General features: G+C 44.1%; 1 long non-coding RNA gene across 1 annotated transcript in view; it reads left to right on the plus strand.

The window, feature by feature from the left end:
• Nucleotides 1-212: 212 nt before the first annotated feature.
• Nucleotides 213-13,933, plus strand: part of LOC139045606 (uncharacterized) — a 37,969-nt gene continuing 24,248 nt past the window's right edge. Inside the window, exons 1-2 of the long non-coding RNA XR_011504303.1 lie at nucleotides 213-350; nucleotides 434-488. This is a non-coding gene — a long non-coding RNA (uncharacterized lncRNA). The remainder of the gene's footprint in view (nucleotides 351-433; nucleotides 489-13,933) is intronic.

A 13,933-nucleotide genomic window follows, 5' to 3' on the forward strand; every position in this document is an offset into this window, starting at 1 on the left:
GTCATTTGGTTCGCCAATAGCCCTGGGAAGTTATTATTCCTCAACTACAGCTGTGGAAACTGTATTTGAAGCTCATGCAAGTATAAAGCAGAGAAGGAGGGATATGAGCCTGCTTCCTTCTAACTCCAAGCCTAGCGATCTGTCTCCCCTATTACTGTGGACTGCAGGTTAAAAACAAACAAACAAATTGAGCAGAGGAGCCCGGGAGGAGGAGGAGGAAGTGCCATGATAGGATTATAAGGGGAACAAAAGGAAACATCTAAGCCGTTTGCCTCATTGTTTGGATGTAAACTTAGATTTGGATCTGCAATTTAGATCCCAATGGGCTGTCAGCATTGAGCTGGAGACTGGTGAGTGTGCTGCTCTCCTCCAGAATTTGAGTTTTCTAGAAGGAATCTCTCTCTCAATCTCATTCTCTCTGTTTCTTTGCCAGAAAGTGAAACTGAAGGAGTCCTCATGATGATATGAGCACGCTGGCTGGATCGCTGGTAGGGTCTTAATCCTGGGAGATTTATGTCTGTGACTTCACTATGAAAACAAAACTCTTTTGCTCGAACTGTCAGGGGGCAACAATTAGAAGAAGAATGTGAGGTTTACTTTTGACAAAGTATGTGGTTCATAACAGAGCTTCTTTTACCAATGGGGTGATTTGTAGTGAAAATATAAAGGCCGTGGGCTAAAAAGAAAAAGAATAAAGAAAATAACAGAATTTCTGTTATCCTGCTCCATAACAAGGAAACAAAGAGTAAGCTTAGGGAATAAAATATGACACAATTTTGTATATTTTTTCTGCATTAAGATGCAAGTCATTCTGCACTTGGAAGTTGGTTTTGTATCAGTTCACATAGGGTGGATCTATTTTTCCCTGTTGTTACAAAAACATCTCAAGACACGCATGACAGGTCTTCAGAGAATGTTGCCGATTCCTGAGCCATTGCGGATAATGGCACATTAATATGTGTTGTACAAGGACCAGTTTTGATCCCTGTCAGGATTAGGGGAGGTCCAGTCTGTATGTCAGCTGGGTGTAATGGCTTTAGGCAGTGTAAAGGCCCTGTGGTGTGAAGTCAATGGGATAAAGGCAATAGCAAAGCTATAGACTGAACAGTTAGGCAGGCTACAGGCTGTAAGGCTCAGGGTAGCAGCCAAGGCCCAGGCAAGAAGCAGACTCAGGCTAAGTTCATGTAATCAGAGCTCTCAGAGGAACCCCGAGACAGTCTTAGAACAAAGGAAAGCTCAATGGGAACTGGTGGGTTTTTCAAGACCTGGTACCATCTGCTACTTAAGAACAGGGGCCATGTTTTATATGCCATTCCATCCCTCCAAAACCTATCACAGATCCTTACCCTCGAACAATGCACGTCAAGGGTTGGTTGAACACGTGACCTTTTAGATCACCTTTTATATCCCTGGCGTCAGGTCTATGTGACCAAAAAGAAAAGGAATCCCAATGAGAAAAAGTGGCCTCCCACCCTTTTCAGGTGGCACAATTGTCTCTGAGTCCATGAGCTTTCCATTTCCATGGCTGAAATCAGCATGGCTTTCTCCATCTGGAGTTGAGGTTCACTTTGGTTGGGATGGAGTAGATGCTCCATTTTCTAAAACTGGTTTGTATCCCAATGTGGTCTAAATTTAGTAATTGAGAGCTTGACCTCTTTTTCAATGGAGAACTTGCTCTAGAGATGGTTGCTAATAATCACTTGCCCAACCTATTGCTACCCATTTTGGAAGCACACCTGAGCAACACATGCTAGAGTTACTGTGGTAGGAAATGGACTGGCAGGGCCCCTCTCCAAGGGTAATAAGACAAATGCCTAAATCATTGCATATTTTTGCCCTACTTTCCTCTGAGTTTCTGCAATAATTCAAATGCATTTCTATTAGTCCTTATCATGTGTTGTTTTAATTATTTGATCCTATTATTGTGAACTCTTTGTGGGTAGAGGCCAAGCATAGCCCCTGGTACATAGTAAAACATCCATAAACAGTTGCTGCTGATGAATTAGAATTACTGAGTTTATAATGTGAAACTGGATAGAAAGCTAAAACATTCAAATTTCAATCAGCTCGATATATTCTCTTCTAGCTAGACAGTGTTTTGCAATATTCTTTCCACATCCATTAAATCTTGGCTTAATGCATGAATTCACACTGTCTTGGCATTTTATTGTTTTATGGTCATCCCTACTGTGACAGCCATGCTGCTCAGAACTTCTTTAAGAAAGAATTTGACACTCAGCTGTGTGAGCCGCAATTAGCAGGCAGCTTCCATCGGCAGTGCCTTCAGATTCTACCCACAGCACTGAAGCTGATTTCATACTCTGCAGCCCCAGGCAGGGACTGAGGCTGTGGGAGGAGGGGCACTGGACATGGCCATTTCTGTCTAATGTGGGACTCCTCCAACGGACAGTCTTTGTTCTTGAGTTTCCATTGGGTTGGCCTGAGGCTTTCCTTGCCCCATTTGGTTCTCTCCTCTCTTCATTTCAGGTAGTAGATGTTTATCATAGTCCGAAGACTTTCCCTGCCTGATGCTGCCTTCTCTCCCATTATCTTTCACAGACTTTACCTCCCAATAAATCTCTTACACTCTTATCTCCCATCTCACAGTCGGCTTCCCTGGGGATCTAAATGGACACAGTACCTCATCAGATCTATTTTCTTCCTTAAAACGCAATGGAGAGATTTTTATTAATTGAATATATAGTGTCTCCCCACCACAACCACAGCATTGTTGAATGCCCCCCAAAGGAAACCAGTTATCATAACAGCAAAGCCCATTGCAAACTGTGTTTTGGATCCTCGTGTTGTTCACACAAAAATGCCATCTCATGGCGGGGGCTAAACTGGAGAATGGCGCATTCTAAGTCAGCACGCCACACAGAGCACTTTGGCAAGTCTTCTCAAGTTTGGATCAGAGCCTGAAGGAAACCTAAGCACTCCTTGGGGGTGGAGAGGGCCCTGAGCATGTTGGGAGGTGATAATGAGAGCAATCATGTTTGAGTGGGGTTTATGAGGGCTCTCTGATGGCGCTCTTGAGAAGTCCAGTGTTTTTCTTCCACTCGGCATTTTGCATTTTGGGAACAAGATACGTTAGAGCTTGGAATGAGATTATCAAAAGCTATTTGTTTGGCCAGAGAACCAACTACTGCTTCAGGTCTTATGTTCCCTCATCTCCTGTTTGCTTCTGCCTTGCCTGGGACGCTGCTCTCCAGTGGCTCCTGGTAGCCCCACTGGGAGCTGACAGTGAGGCTGGTGGAAGGCAGGTAAAAGATAGAGCCAAGAAGATCAAACAAACTGAGTCCTATTATTTATCCACTTGCTGCTTGCAATTTGGCATTCTTGCTGACTCTGTTGGAACTCCTCTCCTTCTCATGAGGCGTATCAGTTAGACAGCAGACACATAATGCCTCAATACTGGGCATTGAAAATATCGATTCCTTTAGCTGTGACTTTGTGTGCTCCACTACATGGAAAAAAGGAAAACATTAAAAAGCATCAATTCAGACATGCTTCAATTTAATGCACTGTTTCAAAGGGCAGAATGTAAAATGTTGACACAGTCGACTGCCTCCTCCAGGAAGTCTTCCCTGACCTCTCCTTGGTTCCAGCTACTTCCATCATTCATCAATCCCATAGGCCCTTGAATATGTGCATGTGTAACTCTAGTTGGTTTTGTACATTTTTATGCTGTGCCTGGGAGGTGATCTGAAGAAGTGATATAGAACAACCTCTAGCTAAAGCCAGGAAGCTCGTCTCATCAAGAGTAGACGTATCTTAAGCAGGCATTAGGTTCCAAAGTCAGCATGTAGGGTGAAATCAAGTGTTGTTAACATCACTTTTGAAAATCCCAATATGAGAGGCACGTGGGAACTGAGGCAATGGGAGATGAGGGAGGCAGACCTATGACTCTGGTCTCCTTCTTACCCTAGGGCATAAACAACCCTATAAGTGGAATGGCAGGGGGAATCATCTAAACTATTTAATCAGTTTTCATTTGTAGTTTTATCAAAGTTATAAACATATTTGATTGAATTAAACTATTCTAACAAATTTGTTACAAAAATTATCAGTTTCCCTACCTTCACTTTCCTTTCCCTTCCCCAGAGGCAATGATTTTCCACTCAAATGGCTGACTCTCCATATTTCACTCTAAATAACACACTTGTATTGCTACTTCTTGATTTTTCAATATTAGACATTATCCCTTGGCTTCCTACCATAGAAGACAGAGAAATTAGCTCCCTTTCCTTTCCCTTCCCGCCCCCCCCAGCCCCCAACCACAAACCCTTCCAATGCCCTCACCCTCCCATTGCTGTTATATTATAATTTTATAGATCGATATTTAGTATTCACTTTTTTATGACTGTGTAAATGGTATTCACAGAGGACCGATTTAGTAAACCTATTAGTTTTCTTTCTCGAACAAATTTTTATTTTCCCTGGAGCTAACAATTATCTTATTTTTTATCTTTTTGTTCACTTAATTTTCTATGCTCTTACACTAATGCAACCTCAAACTCCAATAGTTGTCCAAATCTCCTGCTAGTGTGTTCAAACATATCACATGGTCAATCGACTTTATCTTGGAGAAATCTGGAGCCTTCTGACCAGTTCCTATATGGTCTCGTTACCCTTCACAGCTGGATCACAGCTATTGTCCTGGATCATCCTTCCACAACATCCTAGGTATATCTTAGGCCTTTCTTTTGTGTTGGATCTCGTCTTTCCTGTATCCCATGTCTTCCTCGTCTTTGGTTTCATCCCCCATTAGGGTAGAACATATCCTACCTAAACTTCCTAAGCAAGGGTGAAGAGGCAGTACAGCTTTATATATACATTCTCTTCTCTCTTACAAGGTCTCCACCCCCTCTAAATTGCTTTATTTTTAAAATTGTCTTGCTCTCTATCTTTCATATGAAGTTTTCCTCATATGTCTGATGATCCTTGGTTATCTTTACATATTTAAGGCACTACAAAGCTAATTGGAAGCTTCAAAATATGGGCGGCTCTTGTTAAACATGATCTTCCTTATAAGGTGATCTGGCTGGAACTCCCAGTGTCAGTATCTTGAGGTGTTTCCTCTTGAGCCGGTCAGGTTTCCCAGAAAAGACATGTCCAATCTTCCGCCTGGAGGGTGAGGACCTGGCAGTCAGTGTTCTGGTGGCTGTTCCAGAAATGTTGTAGTGTAAATCAGGTTCCCCCTCTATTTCCCACAGATGCCTGAGGATTCAGTTTGCTCAGGTTTTCTGTCACGCTTCCAGCATGTTGCTGTCTTTGTCCCTTCCACTGTTCTTCCACTGTTGTTGTTTATGCCTTAAAAAAGTCCAGGATTTGGGGAAGGAGAGAAAATAGATATATGTATTCAACCCACCATCTTAACCAGAATTCACTATTTAATTGTCTTCTCTCTGAGTTTTTGGCTTCACAAAAAAAAATGGGTTTGTATAAGTTACGTGCTCACATGCGTTGTCTTCCCAGGGATTATGGTGATATTTGGTGAGCATCCTATAGCTTCCAAATATTTTCTCACTCTCCATCTCATTTGGTTTTTACTATGACCTAGTGAGGTAGAAACTACTTTTCTTCACTTTTAACTATGAGAAAACTAAGCTTTAGAGAGGTTAGGTCCTATCCAAGTTCCGTTAGTTAGTAAGGAGCTGAGATGAGACTCAAAACCAGATTTCCTGACTCCAAATCTGACATTTCTTTTGTCACCTACATCAGGCTTTTTTGGCAAACACTTTCTGTAATCAACCTGCAAAGCCGCCTGTCTCTTTGGTCAGCTCTGCTAGGATGTTCCTCCTGATTAATAGCTGAAATCTGCCTCTTTAGCATCTTCCCACAGGTTCTGGTCCTGCCACCTTCAGCTATATGGTGTAGATCTAAGTTTTCTTCCCCATCTGAAGCCTTTAGCTCTTCATATTCAGCTGTCATAAGGGTATAGATGAAGGGCAGTGGGGTTGTAAAAGTTCAAGAACTCTGAGTCTAGGATGTTGGATGAATGTTGAAGTTGTCCTTGGTGATGGTAGATAGGGTGTGAGTGAAATGCCAGAATCGCAAAGAATAATGGTGGTAACTGATGGGAGGTTGGCAGATGACAGCAACAAGACAGGGCAGAGAGAACACAGTGCATTTGAGTAGCATGAAGCTCGGAGGAGGAAAGATTTTGCCCAAGGGTAGAAGGTAGATGTGCAATAGAAGATTGGAGAAGGCTGCCTCTGCCTCCTAGCCACAGAACTGGGTTGTAAAGAATCCAGACATCGGATAAGAGAAGGAGGTGGAGGAAACATTGGGCATATAGGTTGAAGATGTGGAAGGGTTTATTATAAAGGAATGAGGTTCAAATAAGGTGAAATGAAAAGAATTGGGATGAGAGTTAGTGACAGGCAAAGTCGGGCAAAAGTAATCTCAGAGCAGTTCAAGGATGTGCCTGTGACCTTGAATCAACTAAAAAACGTGCAAGTCCTCTACCCCTGACCTGCTGCTGAGGCAGTTGAGGACAACACCAAGGCAGCTGGAACTTTGCTTCTGTCTCTGCCTTCTTCCAATAGAAGCGTGCCTGTGGGGAAAAGCCTGTGTCCTCACCTGTAGCATGCCCTGGCTTGCCACCTGGCCCACAGGGTTCTTTCTTGTCCATCACTGCCAAGGCACTGGGTAAAGAATTTGATCTGAAGCCAAAGCAAATAGCAGCTGAAAGACACACAACAGTTGGCGTCTGGCTCAGATGGCTCTGGCGCCTTCCTTGACAACCCCCCTTTCTCCCAAAGAAGCCTGCCTGGCTTGATGAAAACTACAAGTAACATTTGTGCGACGCTTTGGGGTTTAACAGGTGCTTCTACATACAGTATCTCATTTCATCCTCTCAACTCTGCTGGTGGTAAGTTTTATGATTCCCATTTTACAGATGAAGAAAATCCCAGCTCTATCCCTTATATCTGAGCAACACTGCATAAGTCATCAACTCTCCCTGAACATCAGCTTCCTTAGTAATGAATGGGAATAAGACTTATGACAAGGTTGTTTTGAGAATTAAATAGGATGATGTATGTATAGTGCTTGTACACAGTGTGTATAGTGGTTGGCATCCCATAAATACTCATTCTATGTTCCCACTTTAATTATTTACCCCAGTTAACTCAGCCAGAGAAAGGCAGATTTGGAGTCCCCAGCTGCCCATGCCACTAAGAGGCAGGCTGTTCCTAAAGGGTGAGAGGAATAATTTGTATGTATGAAGCCTCAGTGACTGTGATAGATTATCAGGATGGCCCCAGGAATTTCTTCCATCCCTAAGTGCATGCTTCTTTGCAATGTGAATTTGTTGTCTTTCCAATATGAGGGGGAGTCTATTTCCCCTCCCCCTTGAATCTGGGCTGGCCCTTGACTTGCTTTGATCAACAGAGTGTGGCGGAAGTGACATTGGGCTTTGAGTGTCTGCTCGTACCTTCCTGATGCTCTGTGACTCTTGTGTAATTAAACCCGGGCTGGTCTTCTTGAGGATGAGCAACCACATGGAGTGAGATTTCCAGTCATCCCAGTAGTTTAAGCCGTCGCCACTGAGAAACTAGACATGGTTCTGAGGCCAGTTGGACCAGTCAGCCATCTAGTCAGCATTTCCCCTACTCCCCATCCCCTTACCTCCCAAATGACTGCAGCATACATGACCCCAGGTGAGACTGGCAGAAGAACTGCCCAGTTGAGTCTGGCCCAAATTAGAGAATCATAAACAAATACATGATCTTTGTTTTACACCTCTAAATTTTGGCGTTGATTTTCATGCAGAAATAGATAACTAATACATGACTAAGATGTAAGAAGATAAGATGCTAGGACAATGTCAGTATGATGGCATAGATACCGAAATCAGGTACAAAAGGAACTCATGACATCATCTTTCTCCTTTAAATTATGGTTGATTTGACACCCTCTGGTGGTCCTTTTGATGGAACTTTGAACCTGATGAGTTTTCGAAGGCCTACTTCTCTGATACATGTGGTTCTTTGGATGGATAGATATGCTATGATCTTACACCCAGGGGGCTCTAGCTCAGCGTCTCATTTATTCTCACCTCATCTTTATGACCAGTAAAGCACCAGACCATATATGTCTGATAGAAGGTCTTGGGAATATTTCCAACATCATGCCGGGAGCCCACAGTCAAGCTTGGGAAAAATCTCTCAGTCTTTGACCCCCACCAATCCCTTCTGACATGTGGAGAGAGCATGCGCACCTCATCATCCTCTGATCAGTTCCTCAGAGACCTCTAATTTGTTCTGGAGCAAATAATACTTAGAAAAGGGGATACAGAATTAGGGAGGATGGAAACAAGATATTTCAGGGTAGACTGAACTAATTACTCCAGACCTGACCCTGTCTGGGTCAACTTGGACATTTCAGAGGAACTGTGCTCTGAAGGGGCTGAGACCATTCCTTCAGGGAACTTCACAATCAAAGTGAAACATCCAAAGCAGACTGTTCTCTGAGCCGGGAAAGCCATGGGGTAGTTTCTACCCTGGATTTGCTCATGGACGAGGGGGAAGACTGAAGGGACTTCATGCAGTGGAGACCAGACCACATTCTCCCTGGAGGCCAAAAAAGAGACTGGCTTTAGAGAGATTAATCCATGAGTCAATGGGAAAACGCTAGCAAAATATTTACATGCTCGTCCGCTTGTCTTTGAATAAAGTGAGATCAATAACATGGGTCATAAGTCACTTGTGAAGCATATTTTCCAATCTGGGGTGCAGGTTGCGGTGTAGATTCTAAGTTTCCTCCCTCCCCTTCTGAGGCTCAGTCCGGGTGGCACTCTTGCTAATGTATCAGAATCCGTTTTTGTTAGGTCTCTGTTAGCCTCCCCTCTTGTTCTCTTTGCCAACAGCAGAGATAAGGCGGAGGAGTCCAGGATGGCAGGAATGGCTGGTTTCCGAGCTCTGCCTGCCCTGTGCAATCTCACTGCCCATGAGCGCAGGCAGGAGAAAGGTGCTGCAGGCTGGGGGCCCCCGTTGCTCAATGCTTGGTGCTGGGAGCTATGGTATGCAGCCCATCTGTCCAGCCCCCAGGGAGCACTTACGGAGGCTCCGAGTGGACTCCAGAGGAAGGCACAGCCTGCTAGAAAGGACGCCAGGAGCAAGGCAATCTGGCTCCTGCACTAACCTGCTACATGAATTGAGGCAGATTAATATATTAACATTTTTGTCACAATTTACCATATGCTTTCAAAAGTACTTTTGAAATAATTCTCCCAAACTCACTGTGACATATGTGATATATGATGTTATTATTCCTGTTCAAGAGAGGAAGAAGCTGAGACTCAGAGAGGTAAAACGATTTGCCCAAAGGCACAGGGCAAATAGAATCAGAATCTGCTGCCTCTAACCCCTTTGCTTTCCCACCACGCTTTGCCACCCGTTGTATATCAACTGCTCTGAGCCCGAGCTGCAACATGATTGAAATAATGACAATGCTACCAGGCACTTTCTCTGTGTGAGGTAAGCAGATTACCTGCGTTACCTCATTTAATCCTTAAAATAACCTATGGGCAGAAACTGCTTTCATCCCTGTTGTACAGATGAGAGAAGTGGGGCTTAGAGAGATCAGAAACCTGCCAGCCAAAGCCCACATTCTTAGCCACCTCGCTGTGTAAGTTCCCATCGTAATGGGAACGATCTTTCCCACCCACCTACCTCACCAGGTAATACTGAAGACAAAATTAGATAACGGAGGTGAAAACTCTTTTTGAAAGTTAAACAGGTGGCATAAATACAAGGAAAAATAAAAATCTCTACTCCTACAGATTTTGTACTGTAACAAAGCCCAAACTAACTCCCTGCAAACTGACACAACCACCAGGCTTCACGGACATAAAGCGGCAGAGATGTCTATATAAAGAAGCTGCAAGGGGAGGGTGCTGGAGCCCAGAAACACCAGTCCTGGAGGTCTTCCTAAAAGAAGTGAGTTTTGCTGAAGGTCAAAGGTAATAAGGCCTTTGGCAATAAGGCAGGCACAGAATGTAAGAGAAGAGAGGCATTCTAAGCAGAAACACTGGCCAGCAGGGCCAGGCTGCGCTGTCTCAGGGAAGGTGGGCAAGAGTCCAGGCAAGGATGCAGATTCTGATAGGAGTGATTGGAACTGGGCGATGCTTTCAAGGCCATAGCAATAAGTATGTATGCATGTGTGTGTGCATGTATGCATGTGTGTGTGTCTGTGAGTGTGTGTGTGACAGGCAGGATCATTTGCCCCCACCCTCTGCAGTGTGATGCACAATAGCTTCCACATTATCCTAAACACAGACCAAAACGCATCTTCTGCTCAGCACTTCTTGCTGCCACAGTCCTCGAACCCCCACAGAATCAAAATACACTCTCTGATCTTGGCTCAGACTCTAGCTCTCTTGCGGGCCTTTTTCATGGACTTTTATGTCTCTGTTTATTTTGCGTGTTTCGTTGAGTGGCTCATGCCTTTAAAGGAAATGCACCAGCCTCGGTCTGTCATTACAGCCCTTTGCTGGCCGCAGGCTGCACTTGCCCATTCCCGGGATGGGTGAGCCTGGGCTTTTAATTTGCTGTGACAGGAGATAATTGCTGCTTGAGTTTCCACCTCTGAAAATAAACCAGGGTGGTGCTTCCTGGCTGGGAATCCACAGAGGCAAGCTCCCTCCCTGGCCTGTGCCAGGACAGACTTAGCCAGGGCTGCAGCAGCTGGTCTCAACGTCCCTCACCCCCTTTCTTTTTCTGGATTTCAAAACATACAATTAGTGTTTTCTTTAAGAGCTCAAGATGGCAAAGTTCAGAAAGTTCAAGGAGACTTTCTGATAATGTATGCAAGAATTCCAGAGGGGATTTTGTGACATTTCAGACTCTGGGGACATCAAATCCTCCACTCCAGCCTAATCCCCAGTGATAGCCACATTCAAGTTCAAGCGCATCGTAGTCTGCCCACCAGCACTATCCTCCATGGCGTTTTTCTTTTTTTTTACATACGAGAGGAGCATCTGGGTATCTGGGAGAGGTCCCACCAACGAAAGCACTCTAAATTGCAACTCAGGTCACAGGTTTGGGGATAAAAGGCAAGTTGTTGGAAATAACCTTCTAAGGTTCCTTTTGGCACAGGGGTCCTCTTATCCTGAACTCCATTTACTGGCTTGTCTAACCATAGCTGGCCTGTGTGCAAGGTACTGAGAGGCCTGAGTGGGTCATACAGGTTCAGACGGTGTAAAGATGTCTGGGAATTGTACATTTTAGCCATGGCTTGGGACCTAGATAATACAGAAGAAGAGCCCAAAGGCAGGGAACCTCAGAGCCATAGAGAAGAATGAATCCATGAGGATACTGTCCCCTATGCCCCAGGGCCCTATAGGTCTCTCCTGTGCTCCAGGTCTCTCTCTCTGTTCAAAGCCTGTCCCTCTACTTGTTAGCTGTATGACCTTGGGAAAGTTGCTGAACCTCCCTTAGTTTCCCTGTCTTAGCATGGGGAAGCTAACAGACCTGCCTCACTGAGCTGTCATGTGGTTTAAGATAGACAGCAAAAGTCTGGTGGTCATTTGTGCATCTCACTAAAAGTTCTCACCTTCCTCCTTTTGGGGACATGGCAAGACTGCATTGCCCTAGTTCCTTGAAGTTGGACTTGTCCATGTGACTTGCTCCAGCCAATGAAATGAGAGCAGGAGTATTCTATGTTGCTCTATGCAGAAGCATTTAGTAGCCGGTGTAAGACACTGCTGTGCTCCCTTCTGGCTGTGGCAACCTACAATGCAATAGATGGAATAGGTGGCAGCTCTCTTATTCCAGGTATACGTATGAGGAAATGTGGAGTGAAGGCCCCAGCCAACCTACCCTGGACATTTAATGAGATTGAGAAGTAAAATTATTATTAGCTACTAAGATTTTGGGGTTGTTTGTTACCACAGTATAAACTAGCCTATCCTTACTACAACAATATATATGAAGCACCCAGCATAGCCCCTAGAACATAGCAACCTAGTAATAAATGACAGTTCCTATCTTGATTCTTATGGCAGAGGCCAGGACCATTATCTTTCAAAGCAACCACACGGAAAATAGCACAGTTCTGAGCAATCGCTTGTGCACTCTTCTATAGTGACAGAGGATGAATTCAAAGTCACTGGAACCTACCAGAATCCAGGGAAACACTGTGCCTAAGGAAAGTGAAACTTTTTCCAGCAACTGAAGAGGGAGTACCACTTTCGCCCGAGATGTGGAGTCAAGTCATTATGTACGTCCGTTTTCACCAACCAGGAGGCAGGTTATAGAACAGCTGGGTCCTGTCCCCACTCTCGATGAAGCTATTTCTGAGGCATAAGCCTAATGCATTCTCTGCTCAGAGTAACAGGTAACAGAGGCAGGGTACTTGACTCCAATATTTGGCATTGATTACTTCATGCAGACACTAAAATCTTCATTCATGTCAATACATGTCACAGGAATATTTTTCATATTAAACTCACTAAGTTATGAAACTGTAGGCATCTCAGTTACATTAGAGTAAATGGAGTAAAGCCACAGTTAAAGAACCTCATCATTCTTCCCTAGGGAGTCTCTAGTGACAAAGGTGTTTATTACAGTTTGAGAAGAGACAATGCAGGTAGAAGGCAAGAGCATGGTCTTGGGTGCCCACGAGATGTAGGTTTGCATCCCAATCCCCCCACTTACCTGTAAGATGGGCTATGTTCAAGAACTTAGAGCTATTCCTGACACATTGGGAACTGTCAGTAAACATAAGTCTCGTACACAATGGATTGGTTGATAATCTTTAACATATCTATTGTTGCTTTAGTTATTTATTTATTCAAAAAATACTTGTTTCAAATTTTCTCAGTGCCACAACCTCATTTAATCTTCCCAGCAACTCTCTGAGATTGGTAACATTGTTGTCATTTTTTAAGTGATGACCATGAGGCACGCAGACAATAAGAATCGTGGCTAGTTAAGTGGAGGAGTTGAGCTTAAAAACACAGATCATAAGTAGAGAAGTTCCACAAAGTCATAGTCTGTAGAGAAGTGAATCTTGTGAGTAAATTCCAAAATCTACACATCTTCTAGAATGGGAGAAGTTCTTTTAATACCACCCAAACCACTCTGAATCCCAGTGAGTTTGAACCCGATAGGGATATTTAATATAGAAAGGTATGCTGACCAGGAGAGTGAGTCAGCTCCTGAGCATAAGTACCATCTGTGCAGGGAATGTGTGGTTAAATAAGGGAGATGCCTGTCAGTAAAGAGTGTCCGACTCCCCTGGAGGCCCTGCAGACCCAACACGGCAGCTCAGGACCATCGCCCCTTGTTCTTTGGCCCAAGAGGTCTCCAGAAGGAAGATGCTGACTTGGGCCTCCAAACCAGTCCTTCACACAAGTCTAAAGGTTTTCCAGTAAGTTAAACACTGTCTCAGGCATCTTACCTTCTCATACTTTTCTTACATGATGACATGATTCAGAAAAAATCATAGTGAGAATGGGATTTTATTTTTCGAGAGTCTAGTCAATTCACAGCACACATTAAGAGCACATAAAAATCACCAGTATTTCCGGGACTAAAAGCAGGTATAAAGGGGCTAGGTGTTTTATGAATTAGCCCATTTCCTTGATAAGTTCAGCTTTAAGCTTTGCTAGTTGCTGCCGAGCTGGAGAATTGGTTGTGTTGTATTTCATTGTCTCTTGTCCATTAATTCCACCAATATTGTTTGAGCACCCCCTAAACAAAGTGTGGTTAGGTTCTGTGAGGAAGACAGAGATGAATTCCCTGCCCTAGGGAAGCTTGCAGTCTGGGAGGTTCTAGAAAGGGAGAGCCTATAACAAAGTACTAGCTATGTAGAAGTGAGGTGGATTCTGGGCTGGGAGATGATCACAGCATGCGAGTCAGGTCTCATCAAAGTAGCTATTTTACTTGTAAGCCAATCTTCTCAGGCTTCCCCAGTTTGGTGT

Source organism: Equus asinus, chromosome 6, assembly GCF_041296235.1.
Source record: "Equus asinus isolate D_3611 breed Donkey chromosome 6, EquAss-T2T_v2, whole genome shotgun sequence".
NCBI lineage: Eukaryota > Metazoa > Chordata > Mammalia > Perissodactyla > Equidae > Equus > Equus asinus.